Genomic DNA, 26,577 nt, shown 5'->3' with positions numbered 1-26,577 from the left:
CTCCTAGCAATCAGTCTCTAACAGCATACAGTGAATCCCCCCAAGAACGAGACGAGGCTCCGTGTTGAGGGTAAATCAGTGGACAGCCAGAGCTGTGTGTTTATTGTTCTTATATAACATTGTTACACATTAGTACCACCCACAGGGTTTTGTAAAAACAACCAATAAACACGTACAATACAGTAAAACACTCCCATACAAAATCCTCCCCTCTGCCTGTGATACAATTACCTTACACAATGGGTTGATGTAATTATCACAGGCAGGAGAATACATAGTTTTTAAACAATGTCTTCTGTCCTGGAGACAACCGAGGAGTAATTCAATTATCTCTCAGACAAAGGGAAATCGCCAATACACACGTGGGGACAATAGGACAGACATCACTATTCAAATATACAATATCACAACCATTACAGTAAACACAGACATTTAACATATCCCAAAATGGCACGAATAAGACCAGGGGTTCAAAAGTTAGTAAAAGTCCTTTGTGAACAAAGGAAGCATGGCTTTTCTGCCCAAAACCAGTTTTTCCAGAGTTAGGCTGTGTGAGATAATTGGCTTAACTGGGTGTGGTAAGCCAACTAGGTACAGAAAATACCTCTATTCACAACAGCAAAACTACACAAAAATACATAACTCCTATCAAACTGAACAGAACCCCCACATTCAACTTATCCCCAGATGGCTTGGATCTGAGTGCTCAATATATCCGAACAGCGCTCAGATGCCACAAACACAGTAAAATCACCATGGGGTTTAAGTTTAGCATGGGCTGATGAGAGGGCCCATAATCCTGGGGCAAGAGGCTGGCAACCAGGCTTCTCCAGCACCCAGTGGCGAGGTTGATTTAGCCACAGTAGCTATTTTAGATATTAAAAGTTACGTTTTAAGGGTGGTTACCTGTGACATTGTTAATTGGAATTTGCCACCCCAAACACATAAGACCTGCAGACGGGTTATTGTCTGAACTGTGAAACCCCATAGGTTTTCAATAGGATTCAGGTCTGGAGAAAGCCGAATGCACACGGTCGTGTTCCGCGGCCATGAATGGTCCGTGGTATGCCGGCCTGGATTCCTGCTGACAGCAGGAGCGCACGGTGTCATTGGTTGCTATGACGCCGTGCGCTTCATGCCGCCGCTGCACTACAGTAATACACTCATATCATACGAGTGTATTACTGTAGTGCAGCGGCGGCATGAAGCGCACGGCGTCATAGCAACCAATCACGCCGTGCGCTCCTGCTGTCAGCAGGAATCCAGGCCGGCATACCACAGACCGTTCACGGCCGTGTGCATTCAGCCGAAAGTGCAGGCTACTACGTTTGAGGTACCGCAGTCTCCAGCAACCACTCTCTAAAGATTCGACCTCGATGAGCTGGCGCATTGTCTTCCATGAAGATTAAATTAGGCCTGTGTTGTTCATGCAGAGGCACAATGACTGGATTAATGATGTTATTCAAGTAGTATGGGGTTGTCACTGTACCATTCACAAAGTGTAGGCCAGTTCTGTATTGACTACTGCCCACACTGTAACACCACCAACAAAGGCTCGTTTGGTGACAACAGTGGCTGATGCATAGCGTTCTCCTTAATGTCTCCAAAATCGTTGATGGACAGTCAGTGTGAATCGACTTTCATCAGTGAACAGCACTGAGGCCCATTGGTCCCTCGCCCAGCATAGATGCTCCATGGTCCATGCCAAACGATGCAAGTCGTCTAGCACGCAGACCACGCTGATGTAAACAGTTTTGAATCATGACATGACATCTGACTAGACACTTGGGTGCCTCCCACCTCCCTTAAATGTGCCTGGAGTTGTGTGGCATTCATTATCCGATTCTGCAGGGCATTGTTCCCAATGAAGCGGTCATCAGTGTGGGATGTGACCAAAGGATGTCCACTTCTATGCCTTTCTATGAGTCTTCCAGTCTCTCTGTATCTCTCTTGCAACCTGCTGATGACACTCTCTGACACTCTAAGCTCAGTGGCCACTTCCGTCTGAGGTACTGTTGATCAATTGTTAGGTGTCATCTTGGTCTCATGATGTCAAAATGTGAACAACATGATGAGGAGGACTGTTTAAATACCAATTCTAATTTAACCAGGAAATTTATTGGGCGATTCATGGGTCAAACACCTGTTGTGAATTTTGCCGTTAAGCTCCTTGTTAGAGAACAGCAAGTTGTGCAAAAAGTACTGAAACATTGAACAGAGCCAAATATCCCTAACTTTTTGTGAGTGGGTAGGTGTGAAATATATATAACCAACAGTGACAGTGCAGGTGGTAGGTGCAGTGTATTTGCATAGAAGAGTCATCCCATGGAGGTGATTTGCCTTTTGGTCACATGACCCTTTATCTTCAGCCGTTTGGGGACAGGACCTTTACATGGACTGCGCAAAAGACTTGGAAAACAAGAAGGCATGACATGTCGAAAATGGAGCAGAATTTCAACAGACTGTGTTAAAAAGTGCCATATAATCATCTTACAAGCACACTAGTCAAAAGTAGTCAGAAAGTGGCCAACCCTCTTTAAGGGGTTAAACGGCCAGAATAGGAAATAGTATGGCATTTCCCTCCAGCCTATGACGGATTAGTAAGTCACTGGGTGGGAAGGGGTTTTCAGGGACTTAAGTATTGATACTCAGGATAGGTCACCAATATCTGATTGGTGGTGGTCTGAATCCTGACACCCACCGATCAGCTGATTGAAGGGGCTTCAACAATTAGACAATCGCTGGGGCCTCTTCTTCAGCCTGTAATGTCATGTCCATCATTCGCATGGCCTTTCTGCAGCTCAGTCACGTTCAAAGTTAATGAAATTGAGATGCTATGCCAAGAACAACAACTATACAGTGCACCTGCTGTAGAAACATAGAAGATTGATGGCAGGAAAAGAGCCACCGATCCATTTAGGCTACATTCACACGACCGTATGTGTTTTGCGGTCCGCAAAACACTGATCCGCAAAAAATACGGATGAATTCCTTTTGGCATCTGTATTGCATCCTTTTTTTTGCGCATCCATTGTAACAATGCCTATCCTTGTCTGCAAAACGGACAAGAATAGGACATGCTCTATTATTTTTGCGGGGCTACGGAACGGACATATAGATGCGGACATCACCCGGTGTGCTGCCCACTTTTTTTTGCGGACCCATTGAAATGAATGGGTCCTCATCCAATCCGCAATAAAAACAGAACTCGTGGAGATTTTTAATTCTGAAATGCTGATTACAAGTGTAAGTTGTGAGTACAATAAACCTTTTTACGGGACATATATGTGAATGTGCTTCACTATTCTGCGACCCCTTGGTTTTTATAGGTTTGGATGAGGGGAGGAATTTTATGAGCACTTACATTTCGTCTTGTGCTTGGATCTGATGGTTTAAAACCGCATGGTGTGAAAGAGATATCGAAGGTGACTCTTAGCAACTGTGAGAGCACTTTTTTTTACGTCTGCATCTGGGTAAGTGCTCAGAAGCTGTAGCATATCCAAATCATTCTTTGGAGCCCATCGACTTACAATTGCCTCATGTAAAAAGCGAACATATATGAGGCTGACAAAATGTGCAACCCGTTTCATTCCTTTCAATTCTCGTTGAGGAATATTCAACTGTTTAGTGAAGAGGACAATTTTAAGTGCATATATTGCCTTTGCCATCCACCTTGCTTGATGCAGAACCCCTGGGAACCTGAAACTGAAGTCTTTTTAAGACCGACCTCCTAGGTACAGGAGTGAGAGTAGTAATAAAAGTGATCAATGTGTGCAACCCCTAAATATTATCCAATCTTCTTGAAATTTGGCATATACAGTGGCAAGAAAAAGTATGTGAACCCTTTGGAATGATATGGATTTCTGCACAAATTGGTCGTAAAATGTGATCTAATCTTCACCTAAGTCACAACAATAGACAATCACAGTCTGCTTAAACTAATAGCACACAAAGAATTAAATGTTACCATGTTTTTATTGAACACACCATTTAAACATTCACAGTGCAGGTGGAAAAAGTATGTGAACCACTAGACTAATGACATCTCCAAGAGCTAAATGGAGTGAGGTGTCAGCCAACTGGAGTCCAATCAATGAGATGAGATTGGAGGTGTTGGTTACAGCTGCCCTGCCCTATAAAAAACACACCAGTTCTGGGTTTGCTTTTCACAAGAAGCATTGCCTGATGTGAATGATGCCTCGCACAAAAGAGCTCTCAGAAGACCTACGATTAAGAATTGTTGACTTGCATAAAGATGGAAAGGGTTTTAAAAGTTTCTCCAAAAGCCTTGCTGTTCATCAGTCCACGGTAAGACAAATTGTCTATAAATGGAGAAAGTTCAGCACTGCTGCTATTCTCCCTAGGAGTGGCCATCCTGTAAAGATGACTGCAAGAGCACAGCGTAGACTGCTCAATGAGGTGAAGAAGAATCCTAGAGTGTCAGCTAAAGACTTACAAAAGTCTCTGACATATGCTAACATCCCTGTTAGCGAATCTATGATATGTAAAACACTAAACAAGAATGGATTTCATGGGAGGATACCATAGAGGAAGCCACTGCTCTCCAAAAAAAACATTGCTGCACGTTTACAGTTTGCACAAGAGCACCTGGATGTTCCACAGCAGTACTGGCAAAATATTCTGTGGACAGATGAAACCAAAGTTGAGTTGTTTGGAAGAAACACACAACACTATGTGTGGAGAAAAAGAGGAACAGCACACCAACATCAAAACCTCATCCCAACTGTGAAGTATGGTGGTGGGGGCATCATGGTTTGGGGCTGCTTTGCTGCGTCAGGGCCTGGACGGATTGATATCATCGAAGGAAAAATGAATTCCCAAGTTTATCAATACATTTTGCAGGAGAACTTAAGGCCATCTGTTGAGCTTCAGCCGGTGGACAGAAGACAACAAGACAACGGCCCAAAGCATAGAAATAAATCAACAACAGAATGGCTTAAATAGAAGAAAATACGCCTTCTGGAGTGGCCTAGTCAGAGTCCTGACCTCAACCCGATTGAGATGCTGTGGCATGACCTCAAGAAAGCGATTCACACCAGACATCCCAAGAATATTGCTGAACTGAAACAGTTCTGTAAAGAGGAATGGTCAAGAATTACTCCTTACCATTGTGCACGTCTGATCTGCAACTACAGGAAACGTTTGGTTGAAGTTATTGCTGCCAAAGGAGGTTCAACCAGTTATTAAATCCAAGGGTTCACATACTTTTTCCACCTGCACTGTGAATATTTACATGGTGTGTTCAATAAAAACATGGTAACATTTAATTCTTTGTGTATTATTAGTTTAAGCAGACTGTGATTGTCTATTGTTGTGACTTAGATGAAGATCAGATCACATTTTATGACAAATTTGTGCAGAAATCTATATCTTTCCAAAGGGTTCACATACTTTTTCTTGCAAGTGTATATCTTTTACATCACTGAGACTCGGGGCGTAAGCAAAGTCATATAAAAATCATATCTTTGGAAAAATGAAACACCCTACTACATCCCTTAAATTATTCAAAACTGATGTTACAAACTTTGTTAACCCATGAGGTGTTCCACAAGAATTAAAGGAAAATGGAGGTGAAATTTCAAAATTTCACTTTTTTGGTAGATTTGTAATGTTAATCAATGTTTTCTTGCAACACAGCAAAGTGTTAACAGAAAAATAAACCTCAATATATATTACTCTGATTCTGCAGTTTACAGAAATACCCCATATGTGGCAGTAAACTGCTCTATGGGAACGTGGCAGTAGTCAGAAGGAAAGGAGCGCCATATGGATTTTGGAGGCAGATTTCGCTAGAATGGTTTTTAGGCACCATTTTGTGTTTAAAGAGACCCTGACTTACCCCTACAGTGGAAACCCATAAAAAGTGACCCCATTTTGGAAACTACACCCCTTAAAGAATATACTAAGGGGGTACTGAGCACTTTCACCCCCACTAAGCGTTTTATGGAATTTGGAAACACTTGGCTGTAAAAATGAAAAGTTTTGTTTCTTCCAATTAAATGTTGCTTTAGCCCTAAATTTTTCATTTTAACAAGGGGTAACAGGAGAAAAAGCACCCCATAATTTGTTAAGGCAACACCCCATATGTGGTGGTAAACTGCTGTGGGGACACATGGCAGGACTCAGAACGGAAGGAGCGTGATTTTGATGAATAGGTTTATGGGTGCCGTTGGTTTTCATTTTTCAAGTGATTGTCTTATGTGGGGCTCATTTTTTGTGGGATGAGGTGACGGTTTGATTGGTACCATTTTGGGGTACATAAGACTTTTTGATCACTAAGTATTACACTTTGTGAGGCAAGGTAAAAAAAAAATGGCTGTTTTGGCATATATATATATTTTTTTTACAGCATTGACCTGAGGGGGCATATAATGTGATATTTTTATATAGCAGATTGTTACGGATGTGGCGATACCTAATATGTGTATCATTTTTGTTAAGTTTTACACAGTGAAATAATTTTTGAACAGAATAAAATCTTGTTTTTGTGTTGCCATTTTCTGAGAGCCCTATTTATTTTTTTATTTTTTGGGTGATTGTCATAGAGAGGGGCTCATTGCAGGATAAGCTGACTGTTTGATTGGTACTATTTTGGGGTACATAAGACTTTTTGATCACTTGGTACTACACTTTTTGTGAGGCAAGGTGACCAGAAAATTGGTATTTTGACACTGTTTTTATTTTATTTTTACGGCGTCCACCTGACAGGGTGGATCATGTGATATTATATTAGAGCTGGTCGATACGGACGCGGCGATACCTAATGTGTCTAGTTTTCTTTTTCCCCCTATTTTTTAATATTTTTTTTTATTTTGGGAAAAGGACGCTTTTTTTTTAACTTGAAACATTTAATTTTTTGTAAATCTTTATTTTTTTAACTTCTTTTTTAACTTTATTTTTTGTGCCACTCTGGGACAACTTTTGGGGGTCTGATCCCCTTTACAATGCATTACAATACTTCTGTATTACTCACGGTAATACTCTTACAGCTTCCTGCCTGTGAGATCCAGGGGGCTGGATCTCATAGGCTCTCATGGAAGGCAGCCACGATGCCTAAGGAAGGCATCGGGCTGCCATCCAAGCCATCGGATCCCCGTCACAGCAGCGCGGGGACCCCATGGACACCCCGCAGGATACCACACGTGCCGCGGTCAGCGCTGACTGAGGCAGTGCAAGGGTTAATGCACTGGCATTGGTGTTTTCACCGATGCCGGCGCATACAGCAGGGGTCAGGCTATCAGTGACTGCCGGACCCCTGCAGCTGAACGGGCGGGCCGAGAGCGCCGTGGCTGTATGGTGCTGGGATTTTTGTCCCAGTTTCCAGGCCTGTACATGTACGGCGCTGGCATCCTACGAGTTACAGAATTTTTGGTAATGATTTTTGGCAATTTTCTTAATGCTTTTTAAATGCTGCTAAGAACAGCTCAGGCAAAATGGCCGTTCCCATATAATGTTTAGGAAAGAGGATAAATACATTTCCAATCAGAAAATACAAATAAATTATAAAAAATGGATGTGTGTTACTATCTGGTTTTAACTGGCAGAAAAAATAAATTGGTGACACATTTCTTTTACAGTAAATGTATAAATTACAAGCTTTACTGAATCTTTTCCCACAAAACTGTATAACAATCTGCTCAGCTCCTCCTGCTCTACAACCTGCTGCCTGGAGATTGTGATGAGAGGTCCTCTTTAAGTTCTTTAAAGGGGTATTCCGGTTAGAACAAGTTAGGGGCTAACTATCAAATTGATGTGGAATTCTCACATATCACGAAGACATGGACCCTGTACCCTGTGGAGGCCCCCTGAAATGAGTGGAGCCATTCATTTTTATGGGAGTGCTGGAGATGGCCGAGTACAGAATTCCACGAGGTACGAGGCCCCCGTTCTTGTCATTGGTGGGGCTCCCAGTGGTTGTTATAACCGGAATATTCTTTCAAGTCTCTCCTGATATGCTTTAGGTTTCAGATCCTCCACCAGGGGTGTATTGGCCATAGACTTTACAGGGAAATTTCCCAGTGGGCCGATGCCCAGGGGGCCACCCAGGCTCTCCTTTCTGTTGCTGGCTGAGTACATAATGAGCTCTCAGTGGTAATTAAACGTGTGAGAATCAGCCAGTGACTTCACATGCCCTCCTGAATTCAACTGCTGTGGCCCGCACCTCAACCCCTAGCCCCTTGCTCCATCTCTTAATCAGACACAACAGGTGGAAGGGGCATAAAATGGCATCTTTTGAAAGACACCACAAAGGGGCAGATTTGGGGGCATTATATTGTGCTGCACTGTGATATATGGTTCTGATGAGACAGTATTTTGCACTATGGTACTGCTCAGCCTGCCTACGTCAGTTGCCCTTCCTTCTATCAATTGTAACCCGCTTACAACATGGGGCCTCTTTTAGTTTTTTTTCCATGGCCACTTTAAGTTCCCAGTCCGCCCCTGCCCTCCACCATTTTTGTAGCCCATTTTTATCTATGTTCCATTTTATCTAGGTGTTTTTTGTAGGTAGGGCCTCCAGAACTGGAAACACTATTCCAGATTTAGTCTTAATAGCACTTTCTACATCAGGATCACAATCACTCTTTCTCCTGGTTAAGCAACCAAGTATTCTGCTTGCTTTTCCAGCTTCTTGCTCACACTGTGCATTCGTTATGAAGCTGTCTGATGTCAGGAGCCCTAGAGCCTTCTCTTCTGAAGTCCTGACTAAAATAGAACTGCCAATATAATACTTAGATAGAGTTCCTTCTCCCCAAGTTCATTATGTTACGTTTGGAAACATGAAACTGGAGTTTGCATGTTCTCCCCTTGTTTGCCTGAGTTTCCTCCGCGTACTCTGGTTTCCTCCCACATACTGATAGGGAACTTAGATTGTGAGCCCCATTGGGGACAGCTTGATGCTAGTTTCCATTGTTTGGATAATTTGTCCAGAGAAGCTAAATCTTTTTCCATATTACTATTCTCGCCACACTTTTGTGTCATCGTCAAAAGTGCTCAATTGTCTCACAAAGTAAGCCAACTTATAGGTGGTATAAACCAAAACTAGATGTTCTAAAGATGCATCCAGAATCAGCCACCGGGATACATCTGGCACATCTTTAGACTGTCTAGTGTACACTCTCCAAACCTTAGCATTAGTAAATGTACCACAATATTTTCTTACCTTTAGAACTTTTGATGGCACTTCTGGGAACATTTCTTTAAGTTGGTCATATGTAGCAGAGAGTAACCACTGTAATGAGGATGCTCTACATAGCATTAGCTGAGCTACCATGGGATTATTGCATGGGAATGAAAGCAAAACTTTCTCTGCCTGGAAAATATTGGCAATATTGCATTAGGATGCATAGTTGAATAACACTGTTAAATACAAGCATCTGGATATCTTGCATCTTACATTAGTTATTGGAAAATACTTTTTGCTTTTTGGTTACTATTCTGATTTCATTTTCTGTGAATTAGGCCCCTTTCACACAAGCCAGTATTCCGCGCGGGTGCATTGCGTGATGCGAACGCATTGCGCCCGCACTGAATCCGGACCCATTCATTTCAATGGGTCTGTGTACAGGAGCGTTGTTTTTCACGCATCACTTGTGCATTGCGTGAAAATCGCAGTATGTTCTATATTCTGTGTTTTGCACGCAACGCTGGCCCCATAGAAGTGAATGAGCAGGCAAATGTGAATGTGATGCATTTTTCACGGATGGTTGCTAAGAGATGTTGTTTGTAAACCTTCATTTTTTAATCACGCACGTGAAAAACGCATCAATGCGCATTTCACCCGCGGAATAAAAACTGACCGCAATTGCAGGCCAAACTCCAATGAACTTGCTTGCAAAATTGCGCATTTTTAGCTGAACGCATCTGGACCTAATCCGTATCGCTCGTCTGCAATGGGCCTTATTGTTGCTGTGTAGCAGGCTTTATGATAATAAAGTTACATTACAGCTAAAAACATCTGCTCTCAGGTAGGCCCCATGCACAGCAGATGGTTGGCTGCTCCTAATTCTGTATAGTGTATACCCTGTCTAACAATGATGTCTAGCATCACACTTATGAGGGATAAATTATTATATGCTTTGTTGTTTTATATGAAAAGATATATTACATATGAATTTCATAATCCATTCTGAGGAGGAGAAAAGGCGGATATGATATACTGCTTCAATTTGCAAACCAAATTAATATCTACATAGCACAGAAAATGTACCTAGTTAAAAATAATCATTTTTAACATTACCACAGCAGAACTGCTTAGTTGGAAGAGATGGATGTCCCTTTGAAGAATGACTTGTGTTCTGGAATGTAATATTTTTTACTTGAGATTATATTTTGCAGGGAAAATTGCTGCAGTGAGAACATATTTCATTAAAATGTCCACATTATTTATGTCTTTGAGTTAACAAGATTTGAAAAAGTACATTTTATTCTCCAGAACCAACTAGTTTCCAGCCACTAATCATCAAGATGCTTGACAGAATTGTTCTCAATCTCCACTTTCATTTTTTAGGAACAAATGGACGTCCCTCATTTTTACATAAATTATAAATGTATTTTCGCTTATTGCATTATCGCTTTGTAACTGCAATGTCAGGTTATGACACATCACAGTGGGTATGGTATGCGGCTATGACCCTCACTACCCCACACCCCCTTCTTTCTTTTGTTACTTTGTCTCCTGCATTGGGAAATATACTGGGCAACCCAAGCAGATCCTTCAACACTGTTGACATGCTTTTTATCTAAATATAACAGACAAGGCACTTTTGTTGTACGGCTGTGTTGTGTTTGAAAAAAGCTTTAACAAAATCAAATTATGGAAAGAAGTAAGGCCTGTTTCACACTGCAATTTTTAGATCCAGCAGGCTGTTCCATCAGGAAACAGCCTGCCAGATCTCTCTACATTACGGCACTGCCGGAAGCTACCACATGCAATCTGGCCCCATTCGCTATAATGGGGACCAGCGTAGATCCGGCCGCAAATATGCAGAGAATTGGCTGGACGAAAACCTCTGTGTGCAGTGTTGGATCCAGACATCTCCAGCAGGCTGCTCACTGCCTGAACAGCCTGCCAGAAATGGTTCAACACTAGTGTGAAACTAGTCTGTGTTTCATTTGTAATATTTACGGTATTATTTATTTTTCCATTATTTCTGGTAAATTATCTAGAAATATACTCCATAACCGTCCTGTTGTTTATAGATTTATTTACCAAAGAAATCGAATATATCTCAGTTTCACCATGGTAGAGGCCCAATCTTTGAATTACATTTCAGGATATTTCTTTTCTATTATAGACATTTAGGCTAAATGCACACGATCAGGATTGCGTGCAGATTTTCTGCGTGGATTTGCGTGCGGAAAATCCGCACCGTAGGTCATGTACATACTATTCTATGAAAATTTGAAATTCTCAATGCACACGATGCTGATTTTTTCTGCACGGATTTTGACCTGCGGTGCGGATTTTAAAATCTGCAGCATGTCAATTTGGCTACATGCACACAACCGTGCCGTTTTTTGCGGTCTGCAAACCGCGGATCTGCAAAAAACGGAAGCCGCGCGTGTGCCTTCCGCAATTTGCGAAACGGAACGGGCGGCCATTGATATAACTGCCTATTCTTGTCCGTTTTGCGGACAAGAATAGGACATGTTATATTTTTTTTGCGGGGCCGCGGAACGGAGCAACGGATGCGGACAGCACACGGAGTGCTGTCCGCATCTTTTGCGGCCCCATTGAAGTGACGAGCCAAAACGGCGGCTCGGATGCGGACCTAAACAACGGCCGTGTGCATGAGGCCTTAATTTTATTTTTCCTGACCGGATTTTCTTCATTCACAAAATCCGCATGTGGAGAATCCGAAACCAATTGATGCGGATTGACCGCACAGATTTGCCTGCGAACACCTGCGGATTTTCCGCACATGAATCCTGAATGTGTGCATGTACCCTTAATGTGCCACTCAACCTTTTCCCCAGCATGTTGTCACCATTCAAGAGTATATATGTAGTTTATATTTCTAGGCTTAAAGGGAGCCTGGTTTTTGTGTATAGAGCTGAGGACATGGTTGCTAGATGGCCGCTAGCACATCCGCAATACCCAGTCCCCATAGCTCTGTGTGCTTTTATTGTGTAAAAAAAAACCGATATGATACATATGCAAATTCACCTGAGATGAGTCCTGTCCCTGACTCATCTCAGGGACAGGACTCATCTCAGGGACAGGACTCATCTCAGGTTAATTTGCATATGTATCAAATCACCTTTTTTTACACAATAAAAGCACACAGAGCTATGGGGACTGGGTATTGCGGATGTGCTAGCGGACATCTAGCAGGCCATGTTCTTAGCTCTATACCCAAAATCCGGTGACAGGTTCCCTTTAAAGCTAAACTCTGACTAAAGACTTCATAAAGAAGTCATCTTTCATCAGAGACAGTTTTGAAACATGAAGCCCCTGTCTCTGAATACTACAGTACAAGTAGCCTATGTTTTGGTCCAAATTATTTTTGGGTAAAACATTTATGCACACAGAAAGCCTATATGAAGGGGAGAGGAGATAGTGCTAAACCAGACACTCACTATCACACTTAAATTTCAGCCATCCAAGAAAACCGGTTTCCCTCATTCTTCGGGCTCATGCACACGACCGCATGTATTTTGCGGTCAACAACAAATGGATCCGCAAAAAATACAGATGACGTCCGTGTGCATTCCGTATTTTGTGGAACGGAACAGCTGGCCCCTAATAGAACAGTCCTATCCTTGTCCGTAATACTGACAATAAAAGGACATGTTCTATTTTTTTGCGGGACGGACATATGGAAACGAAATGCACACAGTAACTTCCGTTTTTTTTGCGGACGCATTGAAATGAATGGCTCCGCATATGGTCCCTAAAAAAAACAAACGAGATAGAAAATACATTCGTGTGTTTGAGCCCTTCAACTAAGGCACTCACACGCACAACACCCTCTGTTTTAACCCTCTCAGTTTCTCATTCACTTACCCAATTTGGCACTCATTTGCTCACCTTCTATAGTGCTTTCTCAGTTAACCAGACAATCACTCAAGAGCTCACTCACACCTATGTACCCCTATCCAGGCTCATAAATGTTTTTTAAGACACCAGCCATTCAGGATCAGTTTTCGACAAAATGCGTCCCTGGGCAAAATTAAATGCGTGATCCCAAATGCTGAACTACTGTACCAACAATTTGGTTCCAAAAATTCAGACGGCAGTGGGCTTGCGGCTCACTGCGAAGGGGGTTGATTAAGTGTGTGCTGTGTTTTCCTTCTACAGGCTGCAAATGGGTTGACTTGTACTGGGAGGAAATTACTAGGTAGGGCTGTTTGACCCTCCTGTTAGGGAGGGGTAGCTACAGTTTAGTGAGAGTACAGCATAAGACAGTCAGAGAAGTGGAAGCAAGAAGCAGCCCTGGGGAGAACGTAGCCAGAAAAAAAGGGACTAGAGTGAGATTGAGTTTTAAACCAGCCTCTTAGGAAGCAAATTAGGATTATCGCAGAACATACATGTATCAACCATTGAGAGGAGGTGCGTGATTAAAACTCTGTGGAGATAACCTGCGTAAAGTTTTTTAACACCATAGCACACATGTCTAGGACAATGGAAGGCTTCATAAACCCAGGAATATTTTGGAGGCAGACTGCGATCTGTGAAGGGACTACAGCCCGCAGTTGGGTACTCATAGTACTGCATTTTGAGAAGAAGAGAGGCTGAGAGAGATAGAGCATGAGAGAGATATAGCATCTCTGTGGCTGGATCAAAGAGAGAAAGTAAGGAAAATATTACAAGATTAACTCAGAGAGATAACAACTAGGCCTGTCTGCCATATTGGCAGCCTCTAGTGATGAGCAGAAGGGGCTATATTCGAATTAGCAATATTTCACGAATATTTGGGTGAATATTCGTCAGATATTCGCGAATTCGAGATTATTTTCTTGATCGCAAAAAATCGGCAATGTAATATTTGCATAATGCGCACGAAATACAGGCGTGGGTCACTTTTGCTACATTTTCCAAGCTGCTGAGAAATTTCCTGAGAAATAGGTTGGCATGGCAGAACATTAAAAATGGCTTTATATGCAGAGTGCTCCAATATATTTGCGATTGCGCAAGTCAGCACTAACGATGCGAATATTTTGGCGCAATACGTGAAACTTCACATTTTAGCCTGTCTGCATATATGTATTGGCAGCAGAACCTATCACACTAGCTAGCACACTGCACTGCAACAGCTACACTATATCAGGATATAACCTACACTGACTATCTGTATTATATATATAAGCTATCTAACTATCTATCTAATGTAATTAAACAGTAAAGCACAGAGCACAGCAATGACACTGCTGTCTCTCTCAGAATTTTAAAAAACGGTAGAAAATGGCTGCTGGGGAGGTTCTTATATAGTAAGGGGTAGGCAGCTTTCCTATTGGTTGCTAGGGATGTTGCTAAGCTCAGACAAAGACATTGCAGCCTTCTCATTGGCCCACAAGCAAGAAGGGAGGTTACTGATGAAAAACTTTTTTTAGAATATTCAAAATTACGACTATATATCACTACATTCTAAATAATCACGAATTCTGGAAGTGCTGATATTCGCGATTAATATTCGCGATTCTAATATTGCTGATCAACACTAGCAGCCTCTAGAAGTGTGAGAACTGTGAAGACTGTGTATGGAAAGAGTATCCAGAGAATTTTGTTTAAAGATGTTGGAGAAAGTGGTTAGAGCCTATGGCTCATAAGCTGTTGCTTGTGGATATTTATTATACTAGGAGAAAAATTTATCAAATGTAGGACTGTGTAGGAAATGCCAGCCTAAACATCCATATGCTTACAGTATACTGAAGATTAAGAAACTTTGAGTTTTGTGCATCAGTAACCTTGCTTGCTGTCAATGAATGGACTACTGTGCTATATAAGTTGCTGTTGATCAGCCTATGGGAGGTTAACTGTGAACTTCTTGTTGCGTCACTGCTGCGCTATACACCCCAATAAACATGGGAAAATTGCGTGTGCACCCTGCTAAAGGCAGAAAACAGAAGTTGTCACTCCTTGCTATACGCGGGAAACAGCTGCACCACCATTGACTTATGTTATGCCCCCAAGAGTGGGAAACTATATCTGCCCTGCTAATGCCAGTGAACTGAGGCAGCAGGATCTTTCTCTTGGTTGTGTGTGTTCTGGCCAGTGAGCTAAAGAGACGCATGATAGCAGATAGTGCAGCTGGATGGCACAAAGAAATGGAATTTGAGCTGGAAGAGGCTATTGAAGAATTGTCCTGCTCCAGGGGTCTGGCCCTGGATCTGGTCCAGAAGTGATCGATAAGCTTGGAGTTGCTGGTGCTGAACCTGAGACAGAGGAGTGCACTGCGGCCAGAGAGGTACCCACCAGATTTCAACCTGATCCGCACCTCAGGTAAGAGACCCTCCTGAAGGAGTTTAAAAGAAGGAGGTTGGAGGGCGTACAATATAAGAAGGCGCCACTACTTGGCAGACAAGTATCACAGTCTCCTTCCTGGGGACTAAGGTGGAATGCACCAGGATTGAGGGTCCATGGGGCCCTTATGCTACTGGCATCACATGTCCTGCTCGTGCCCCCCTCTACGTTCCTTTCTACTCCCAACATCCTGTGACCCCTTCCTATCATATAATATTTCCAGCCCTGGGAGTGAGGGAGTAGAATCCAACCGCCATGAGTACCATGACAACTACCTCTTACATCCTCCTCTCAGCATTCCCTTTGGGTTACTGCATATTAATATTTTGATGTACGAGCCTAAAATTAACATTCATTTCATACTAACCTGAGAAATGAAAACAGAAAGCCATGACCTGTCTAACCACTTGTAGGGGTCACTTTTACATGACATAAGCGTGTAGTCAACAATGCGATGAATCAGTGATCCAGTCTCTTCTACTCCTGAAGAAATTAAAACCTGCGCAGAAGCATAGCTGTGATATAATTATATCTATTGTCAATGTCGTCAATTTGTATATTTTTATTACAATGCATAATCTATATGCAATACAACAGTGTGACATTTCCAGCTGTAATGAGATTTTTTAGTTTGCTACATCCTATTAAAATGCTGCCTTAACCCTAGATTTTGATTTGGAGGGTGCAAAGTCAATGCCCTCTCTAAAGAGTAGAAATCGAAATAATACACATGTATCAAGTAAGGAAATATGTGTTTTAGAGGCTGGTCTTAATAAAGCCCCGCACTGGTGGTGGATCCTCCGCAGTTATGTAGAGGCGCGTCCCCTTCCCCGCCGACACCATGCCCCCTTTTTTAGACATGGCATGAGCGGGGAAAAGTCCAGTGGTGTATCTTGGTTTTGTGCTGCCCTAGGCGAGACTAAACTCGGGCACCCCCTAATATAAATTTGACCCACCCCTTCCTGTCAAGGCCAAACCCCTTCCTCTGTAAACCCCACCCCTTCCTCTTTAGGCTCCACCCTTTCCTGTTTAGAGCTTCACATCTTCCTTTCTGTAAAAGAATCATCACAAATGTATGTATGAAATAAAATAAAATGTCTATCATCTAAAAGTTATTTAAAAAAAAAATAAACTATGCACATTCCTAGTTTGACACAAATATTTAGTATTTTGCAGATGTATAAAAAATATATAAAAATCTGTAAAATACAAAGTATGTGTGTCAGAAGTTGCGCTTTTTTAATTTTTTGAATAATGATACAGGCAGCCATTTTATTTAATACATTTGTGCTCATTTCTGTGTTGGTTAGAGGGGGGTGAGGGGCAGTATTACACAATCTGTATATGTATAAAAAAATATATAAAGATTTTATTTCAAGACACGGAGGCTCCTATTGCTTTCCCTTTCTTTTACTGTCCACCAATAGCAGCAAAGAACAAAACATAAGGAAAAGGTAACCATAGTAACAAGCCCCTCCCCACCCTAATCCAGTATAATAACCCCAACGTCCTTAAGGTTCTTCCACTTTCTTTGCTGCTGCCACCAGAGATAAGTGCTTTTCATTAATTGTTTATCCCTTATTGTGTTGGTAATTTCTATTGTCTTGATATCCTTTGTGGTTTCAGGGGCTTGTTATCTTCCCCATATGCCTTCTATCTCCCCATAGATATCCTATTGCTTTATCCTTATTTTTTCCCTCTGCCATAGGTCATTTCCTAAGTTTATATTCCTTCCCCTTCTACCCCTCCTTTTACCTTATTGCTTCCGACCGGGCGTCCCCACTACTGGGTAGGACATTCTATCCCTCTGCCCCTGCTGCTTCTGTCTCACCTCACATCAGCTGCTCTGATCGTCCATTTTCGCCGTCTTCTGGGACCTGCACCTCGCGGCCTGTCGCGCGCTCTGTGCCGTGCCCACGCCCCCAGTCCGGCATCCGAGATCTCGCAATACTTTGGACACCATAGCTCTCCTCATTCCGGCCGGCAGTATCATGGAGAGCCTTCATCGGTTTGCCTCAGCTCCAGCCCTGGTACTATTTACCCTCCTAGCGTTTCTCCTCTGCCTTACTCACCCGGCCACATTCCCTGCGATTTTATAGTAAGCAGCCTGTCATTCCGACACAATGTCCAGGCAAAGAATGCCTCTAACCCCCCCTTCCCCCACAGATCCTGACCTGGGGGAGGCCTCTGCCAATCCTGGGCCTTTATCTCCCAGGGAAACTTCAGATCCCAGAATTATTGACACCCAGGCCCTGGTTCTTCAGCGTTCAGTAACTGAGGCTATTATCGCAGCTATGGGCTCTGTCTCCTCCACGCTCACCAGGTCAATCTCGGAAGCCCTTATGGCCCATGCGCCTGCTGCTGAAGTTCAGATTTCCCAAACTAGGTCTGAGACCCGGCCACCAGCACTTGATCCACCTGCCTCCAGAAAAACCTTGAGCGGTGTGTCTTTTGCCACCCAAGATGGCGCGCCTATGTCGCGCAAAAGAGCCTGTACGCGCCAGGCAGAAAAAGCGCGCCCCTGGAAATGTGCCAGAGCACAACTAGACACAGAGTCCGATTCAGAATTCGGCTCAGAAGAGGAGGCTTTGACTGACGCTTTAGGCGATACGGACAAAGACCTAGGTGATATTCCAGTGGACCGATACCCTTCTACCCCTTCGGCCACTGGCTCCCTAGCGGAGGTCACCACTGGTTCCTCAGCCACTCTAATTGATCCAATAGGGGAACCCCTGTTTGACCCAGACGCCCTCTACCACCCCAGATCCGCGTAGTGGCTCCCTGTAGATCATGTGGCCAGATACCTGGAAGCCAGAGTGCGGGGCCTCCTTAGCAAGGAGGCCCGCAACAAGCTACGGGCGGAATGCCCAAGACCTATTATACCCAACAAGGTCTGTGAAACCCCAATGGTGGACCCGAAAATGGTGCAATTCCTGGTTAAATCTGGCTGGAACCCCCGCAGGGGTCTTGAATCAGCCCTAAAAGCATATCAGGACAAGCTCCTGGACATTTTTGGCCCCTTGGCCAGAATCTTTGAACTGGCGGAAGCTTCCAGAGCAGAAAATAGCCAGGTTGACCCGGAGGAACTCCAGGGTTCGGTACAACGAGCCATTTGCATGGCGGGTAACGTCAACGCCTCAATCTCTATAGAGAGGCGCAAGGCCATTCTTTTTAAGATAGAGCCTAAATTGGCCAACCTCGCCCTTACAGAGGTAGGTAAGGATGCCCAAGGTTTACTCTTTCATTCATCAAAGATATGGGCCGTTTTGTTGGCGCCTTCACTGTCTTAGATAAAGCCCAGTCCTCCATGAAGAGGGTGTTTCAAGGTAGGGTTTCTACCAGGGCCGGCAGTTCCAGGGGCCGCCTGTCCGGCCGGTCGTCCTTCCAGACCCGTGAATCGGGTCAAGGCTCCTTCACACAGAGGTCCTTTGCGCAACGGACCAACTACCAGGAGGCGAGACAACCCACTACTTTCTTCCCCTCTCGTGGAGGTCCAGGCCGCTTCAGGGGCTACAGAGGTTCCTCAGTTTCGAGACAACCTTACGGTAAGTCCTCCACTTCTACCTCTTCTTTTTTCGGATGCTTGTGTAGGGGGGAGGCTCTGTCTTTTTTCTCATATCTGGTGCAACATCACCTCGGACCCGTGGGTACTCTCCACAGTTCAGGGATTCCACATAGAATTGGTAAACCCCCCTGTCTCTCTTCCTCCCCCTCATCCTATGGTTCCCTCCCATCAGACACAGATTCTGATAGACCAGGAACTGTCAGACCTCTACCGGAAAGGAGCGGTGGAACCTGCTCCAGACCTTCAGTCGGGGGTTATCAGCAACATCTTCCTGGTAGAAAAGAAAGGAGGTCAAATGCGGCCAGTAATCAACCTCCGAGCCTTAAACGAGTTTGTGCGTTACCGCCATTTCAAGATGGAAGGGATTCATCTCTTCAGTGACCTCCTTCTCCAACAAGATTGGATGGTGAAGCTCGACTTCAAAGATGCGTACTTGACAGTCCCGGTGTCGGAGCCTTCCAGGGACCTCCTGCTCTTCATTTGGAATGGGAGCATTTGGCGGTTCACATGTCTCCCCTTCGGCCTGTCACCTGCTCCTTGGTGCTTCACCAAGTTGATGCGTCCGGCTATGGCTTGGCTACACAGTCGAGGGGTGCGTCTCATAATCTACTTGGACGACATCCTCATCATGGCCCAGGAACGATCCATACTCCTCAACCATCTGAACTGGGCTATGGATCTCCTTTCACGTCTGGGATTTCTCCTCAACCGGGAAAAATCTGTGCTGGTACCTTCTCGTACCATGGTCTTCCTGGGTTTCACAGAGGATTCATCCACAGCAACTCTTCGTCTCCCTCAAGAGAAAATTCACTCCATTCGCAAGGAGTTATGCTGTGCTTTAACAGTACCACATATCTCACTGCGCCACCTGGCCCGGCTTATCAGCCTCCTGGCCTCCTCTATTCAAGCAGTCTTCCCAGCCCCTCTGCATTACCGAGCCCTACAGCACTTGAAGATCGCTCACCTACACGTGGGAGCTTCGTACACAGACCTCATCTCTTTGGATGCAGAGACCAGGGACGAGATGTTGTGGTAGATCCAAAATCTTTCAGCCTGGAACGGCAAAGCAATCTTCAGCCCCCTACCAGACTTTACGGTGGAATCGGACGCCAGCCTCCTAGGTTGGGGCGCTCACTGCAAAGGCGTGACCACTGGAGGACGTTGGTCAGAGGACGAGTCCAGACTACACATCAACGTTCTGGAACTTCTAGCGGGATCCTTCGCGATTCGCAGTTTTGCGAACGGAATAGCCAAGGCATGCATCAGGTTGCGCATGGACAACGTCTCGGCAATCCGGTACGTCAACTTTATGGGCGGCACCCACTCCGCTATGTTGTCTCAGCTAGCGAAGGATTTCTGGTAATTTTGCCTTCGGACTGGAACACTTCTGGATGGCTCTCTACGGCTCTTAGCTTGCAAGATCTCGGGAATCCCTGGACAATCCAGGGAATTTCAGAGACGACTCGACTCCTTTTGGAGGACTCATGGGCTCCCGGCACCAGAAGATCTTATAGAGCAGCCTGGAGAGCTTGGTCTAGCTGGTGCTTGGCACGGGACTTGGATCCCTTTACGGCACCTGTAGTGGAGATTCTACAGTTCCTGTCATCTTTGTTCGAAGGGGGTAAGGCATACTGCACGATTAATCTGTTCAGGTCGGCTATTTCTTCAGCTCATCAGGGTTTTGATGGCTGTCCAGCTGGCCAACACCCCCTGGTGTGCCGTCTTCTTCGGGGGTCCTGCCTTGCTCAGCCTCCAAGGCCTCGGTTCTCCACTACCTGGGACGTGTCTTGTGTTCTGTCCCTTTTCTCCACCTGGCCGTCCAACTCGGACCTATCCTTGCGTCAGTTATCTGCCAAGCTTGTTTCTCTTCTATGCCTCATTTCTTGCAAGAGAGTATCCGATGTCAGAGCCCTGTATTACAACGCCCGCTCCTTCACGCCAGAGGGCGTCATTTTCAACATCACTCGCCATACCAAGACACATATAAGGATGGTGCATTATCCCGCGTTTCCTTCAACCCCGACTCTCTGTCCCGTGGCTTGCCTCAAAGAGTACGAGGCTCGTACTTTGCCTCATCGCTCCCCAGCTTCTCCCCAACTTTTTCTTTCTTTCCGTCGTCCATTCAGGCCCGTCACCAGCACCACGCTGGCTCGTTGGGTTAAGTGGGTCCTCTCCTTGGCAGTAGTGGACCCAGTGGTGTTCTCGGCTCACTCCACTAGAGGGGCGGCCGCTACCTCCATGGTGGAAGCGGGAGCGAGACTGGAGGATGTCATGAGGTTGGCGGACTGGTCCAGAGTATCCACCTTCAGGGAATTCTACTTTCGTCCGCCTCAACACGCCTTCTCGTCTGTGATGGAACGGCTTTGAACTCGCAATAGGAGCCTCCGTGTCTTGAAATAAAATTGCATGATTTTCCTATTTTATGACGTAAAGTCATGATTTTATGAAAGACACGGAGGCGAGTATTGCCCCGCCCTTACCCACCCGTTATTTTTCTTTGTTTCAGAGATATTTTTCCGTTATTCTTTGTGTCAGAGATATTTACCCGTTATGCTCTTGTTTCAGACATATTGTTTTTCCCTTGTTTTGACTAAATCAATTATCTTCATCCACAGGGACGTTCGCCCGAGTCGGGTGTAATTCCAAATTCTGTCTCTTATTTTTCAGGGTGATTCGTCATGACAGTCAGGAGCCTAACAGTTGCCGAGTTGGTTGGCTACAGTTGTCGAGTTCGCCATTATGGGGCGGTGTTTCCAGTTCCATGAAGTTGAAAAGTTCGGTGGATAAGGAAGATGTCTGGAGGTCATACCATTGAGTTGCTGGCATTGCGCCAAAGAAAAGGAAGAACCTAAGGACGTTGGGGTTATTATACTGGATTAGGGTGGGGAGGGGCTTGTTACTATGGTTACCTTTTCCTTATGTTGTGTTCTTTGCTGCTATTGGTGGACAGTAAAAGAAAGGGAAAGCAATACTCGCCTCCGTGTCTTTCATAAAATCATGACTTTACGTCATAAAATAGGAAAATCATGCAATTGTGTAATACTGCCCCTCACCCCCCTCCAACAGCACAGAAATTAGCACAAATACCATAAATAAAATGGCTGTATCATTATTCTAAAAATTAAAAAAGCACAACTTCTAACACAAATGTATTTTCCACATTACTTTTTTTTTTTTAAAACAATGTGCAGCTAGAGATAGTACAGTATTAACCCCTCCCTAATTCCCCCCCCCCCTCTAACCACCCAATGGGTCCAAACCCCCTTACCCCATAAAACAACTAAGTAATAGATTTTTTGTGAATTACTGTAATTTAAGTACTTATAGTTTTTGAAGACAGCAGGCTCAGGGATCAGTGCATTGGTGGCCGGGGCCTGGCCTCATGATTTGTTCACGGTGACCGTGTGCAGGATCCGTTCTGCACTTGGAGGAGATAAGGCTCACCCTAGCGTTGCTGGCCCGTGACTCCACCTCTGTGTGACGTCACGTCGGCAACGCGCGGACGCAAAAGGCAGGGGAGGTCGGGAGGAAGTCAGGAGGAGAAGAAAGTACCGTATTTTCCAGCGTATAAGACGACCGGGCATATAGGACGACCCCCAACTTTTCCATTTAAAATAAAGGTTTTAGGCTATACTCTCCATATAAGACTACCCCTGAATTCCCAGCCCTCCCTTTCCTTAAGACGATCTTCTCCAGTCCAGGGAACTGACTGGGATCTGTGGATGGCACTGTTATGGCGAGGGGGATCAGTGGATGACACTGCTATGGGGGGATCTATGGATGACACTATATAGAATCTTATGCTATGTGTGTCAATCACAGATCTCCCTCCCCATAACAGTGGCATCCACAGATCCCCCTAAACAGTGGCATCCACAGATCCCCCCTAAACAGTGGCATCCACAGATCCCCCTAAACAGTGGCATCCACAGATCCCCCCTAAACAGTGGCATCCACAGATCCCCCTAAACAGTGGCATCCACAGATCCCCCCTAAACAGTGGCATCCACAGATCCCCCTAAACAGTGGCATCCACAGATCCCCCCTAAACAGTGGCATCCACAGATCCCCCTAAACAGTGGCATCCACAGATCCCCCTAAACAGTGGCATCCACAGATCCCCCAAACAGTGGCATCCACAGATCCCCCCTAAACAGTGGCATCCACAGATCCCCCCTAAATAGTGCCATCCACAGATCCCCCCTAAACAGTGACATCCACAGATCTCCTCCCCTTAACAGTGGCATCTACAGATCCCCCCTAAACAGTGCCATCCACAGATCCCCCCAAATAGTGCAATCCACAGATCCCCCTAAACAGTGGCATCCACAGATCCCCCCTAAACAGTGGCATCCACAGATCCCCCTAAACAGTGGCATCCACAGATCCCCCCTAAACAGTGGCATCCACAGATCCCCCTAAACAGTGGCATCCACAGATCCCCCTAAACAGTGGCATCCACAGATCCCCCCAAACAGTGGCATCCACAGATCCCCCCCTAAACAGTGGCATCCACAGATCCCCCCTAAATAGTGCCATCCACAGATCCCCCCTAAACAGTGACATCCACAGATCTCCTCCCCTTAACAGTGGCATCTACAGATCCCCCCTAAACAGTGCCATCCACAGATCCCCCCAAATAGTGCAATCCACAGATCCGCCCCTAAACAGTGCCATCCACAGATCCCTCCCCTAAACAGTGCCATCCACAGATCCCCCTCCCCTAAATAGTGCCATCCACAAATCCCCCTCCCCGACGCTCACAGGAGTACATTTATAAACTGTAATCAGTAACTTTAATCATCACTGATCTCTTTACTTGGATACCTTACTCTTAGCTCCGGTAACAGCAGGCAGTGCGGGCGGCGCTCACTCACTGACGTCATGCGCCTGCGCCGCCTAGTGGGAGGAGCAGGCGCGTGACATCAGTGAGTGAGCACCACCCACGCTGCCTGCTGTTACCGGAGCTAAGAGTAAGGTATTGCCACGACGGGGAGTGGGGAAAACCCCCCCACCGTGCAAAGGCAGAGACTGCAATGCCAGATAGGAAGGAACAGGGAGCAGGTCACCACCTAGCGCAACCCTGAACTCACCTTAGACCCCTACCGCATGAGCCACCTCAGAAGGTAAGGAGGCTCATGCTCTCCAACCTTTGACCCTACTATCCCTACAAAGCCCTAGGCCTAATGACAGGGCAGAGACCACCCATTCATCCAACACCACGGATGAATGGTGTCTCAAACGGCCCAGTGGCAAGCAGGATAGAAGGCCATGGGCTAAACAGTACGGCAGGTAAGTTACACAGTGACATAACTATGCAATCCTCACTTACCTGCCGTAGCCATGATGGAAGGTGGCTCCAAGCTGGAAAAGCCCACCGGCGAGTCTTTGCTTAAACCCCTCCGGGAAAGCCCGCCCCTTTCGGAGCCTCAAACAACAATCAAACCTCCAAGCAAAACCCGCACCATAACTACATACACCAGGTGGGGGGAGGAATGACAGAAACACACCGGAGGGGACAACAGACAAAGCAAGAAATACAAAATAACAAATAAGGATAGCTCACACAGACAGTATCATTCAGCCCAGGAGCAGAGCACACGAAGCTGACAAACAAACCAAACTCACACTCAGGCTCCACCACACCAACATATAGGAGGCCTGAGCTCACACCCACCACACCTACCAAGCACACCTTAACCTCGTGCACACCAAAGCAGGGAAAGGAAACATCCTAAAAGGGAAAGTGCACACACATGCATAAAAACAAGTTGCCACCGGCAACCAGCATGCGCGGCGAAAATGTCGCGGCACGCACTGAGGCCGTGACAGGTATCCAAGTAAAGAGATCAGCGATGATTAAAGTTAAAGTTACTGATTACAGTTTATAAATGTACTCCTGTGAGCGGCGTGGCCCTGTATATTCTAACCCCCAGGCAAGCGTCCCTGTCACCATCGGAACGCCTGGGGGTTAGAATATACCATCGGATTTGAGTTTTCACGATCTCACTGAGATCGTGAAAACTCAGATCCGATGGTATATTCTAACCCCCAGGCAAGCGTCCCCGTCACCATGGGAACGCATGGGGGTTAGAATATACCATCAGATCTGTATAAGACGACCCCCGGATCGGATCGGACAAGGGGCAAAGGGCCATTGGCAAGTGCCTCCCTAGGCAAATGCCTTGTTTGCCTCGTGATAGATACACCCCTGGAAAAGTCGCAGATTGTGGCGCAAATCACCTTTGTGCCACAATCTGCGCCAGAAATACACCTAATATAGGCGTATTTCTGTTGAATAAATGACCCCCATATTGTTCTAAATTTAGACCAAGATCAGAGACAAGGGAAAAATGGGAGGGAGGAAATAAATGAAATGTCAGCTGTTCGATAATTTACCAGAATGCCCTAGTTCAGTGGTCGGCAAACCGCGGCTTGCGAGCCACAAGCGGCTCTTTAGCCCCTTAAATGCGGCTCTTACAGGTGACCTGTGTGGCAACGCTGCTAAGTTTTCTAACTCCGCTACTGTGTCTACGCTAAGCGCAGCTGCACATGGAGTCCTGGGCGGCGAGCGGTCCAGACTCATATGGAAAGGAGGGGGCCCACCGCCGGCAGCCGCTCTGAGCTCCGCTCTGCCTGCCTCTTTAGGAGACTCAATGACCAGTGGCTGTGAGTGAGCGTGCCGCGTCTGTCTGACTTTGCCACAGCTCCGCCCCCAGAGCAGAGAAAAAGAACCAGCGGCAGCCAGTCACAGCCCACAGACTCTGCCAGGGAAGGCCCGCCGTCCGCCATCCACACACAAAAGACTTTTCTGAGACTGTGACAGGAGGCAGCCAAGCTCCAACAGTTACTGGTAGGTAGGTTGATTAATTATAACAACTTAGTTACTGGATCCCATTCCCACCATCTCACCCGTCCCAGTAGTGCCAGCCAGTGTACTGTAACTAGCCCGCCCTGGTTCTGTTTGGACTGGACTGGAGAAATGTGCATTGGGGAAGGGGGGGGGGGAGTCATGAGAGAGATGTCTGTGCATGTGCTTGAACTGCTGGAGAAATGTGCCATGGGGCCGCCCTGGTTCTGTTTGAAATGGAGAAATGTGCATTGGGGGGTGAATGACTCAGAGTCATGAGAGAGATTTGACAGAACCAGGGTGGCTCCATGGCACATTTCTCCAGCAATGCCAGCACATGCACAGACATATACAAACGGAAAATGCAAATGTGATCGCACTCTACTGCGATCACATTTGCATTTTCCGTTTGTATATGTATTTCGCCATAGTGATATGCACCTACATACGGGTTGTGCTGACTCAACCCCCCATATTTTTTTCACATGCACAGACATCTCTCTCATGACTCCCCCCAATGCACATTTCTCCAGTCCAGTCCAAACAGAATCAGGGCGGACGCGGCCGCGGCCCCATGGCACATTTCTCCAGCAGTGCCAGCACATGCACAGACATATTGCATCTCTCTCATGACTCTGAGTCATTTGAACCCCCCCCCCCCATGCACATTTCTCCAGT

Source organism: Bufo bufo, chromosome 2 (genome assembly GCF_905171765.1).
Source record: "Bufo bufo chromosome 2, aBufBuf1.1, whole genome shotgun sequence".
NCBI classification, from domain to species: Eukaryota; Metazoa; Chordata; class Amphibia; order Anura; family Bufonidae; genus Bufo; species Bufo bufo.
This window is presented reverse-complemented; position numbering follows the sequence as displayed.